Source organism: Rosa chinensis, unplaced genomic scaffold (genome assembly GCF_002994745.2).
Source record: "Rosa chinensis cultivar Old Blush unplaced genomic scaffold, RchiOBHm-V2 RchiOBHmChr0c12, whole genome shotgun sequence".
NCBI lineage: Eukaryota > Viridiplantae > Streptophyta > Magnoliopsida > Rosales > Rosaceae > Rosa > Rosa chinensis.
The window spans coordinates 1-864 of NW_020126826.1; positions in this window are offsets into that span (position 1 = coordinate 1).

Consider the following 864-nt stretch of genomic DNA (forward strand, 5'->3'; position numbering starts at 1 on the left):
CACTCCAAGAAAAAGGGACATGGGCTCAAATATCTCACATGGGCTTTTATGAATCAAAACTCATCCTAACATGCTCATATTCTGTACCAAGGTCACGAAATCCATATCCACTACACATGCATACATTTTTCATATATCTCAATTAACCAAAGAATACCATTTTAGAAATCATCTCAATTTTGTGATCCTCTTTTAATCATGATTTCAGAGATATAGAATCATCCTAGACAGTTGAAAGGGCATCCTAAGACTCAAAACAAAAACAAAAGCAACGAAAATTTTTAAATTTTTGAAATTTTTCACTTTTTTTGTATTTTTCAATATATGACTCAAGATAAAAGTGTAAATCCCTTCCCCCACACTTAAATATTGCATTGTCCTCAATGTAATCAATCATAAGCATGCAATGAAACAATTAAGCATATAGGAATGGAATTTACGAAAAGACTACAAAAATAAAGGAGAAAATTATAAAGTAAAAGAAATAGCGAAAGAGAAAGCAAATCTGTGTTATTGAAGACTCCTTCACAGCTGCTTCTGAATTGGGTTGCCTCCCAAGCAGCGCTTGAATTTAATGTCTTTCAGCCAGACGGTACCTCCATTAAATAAAGTTAGTGACTATAATTAACAAAGAAATACAAAAAAAAAAAAATATAAACAAGTATAACAAGTTAGTGAATTACAAACTACATGTAATATTAACAAGTTAAGTACACAAGTTAACAAGTAAGTACATAAGACACAAGTTCAGTACACAAGTGAGTAAAAAAAAAAAACACGAAAAATATTTACACAAGTGTTTTTTTCTTTTCTTTTCTTTTCTTTCTTTGTACGAAAATACTTACAAATATTTACATTCTTTCC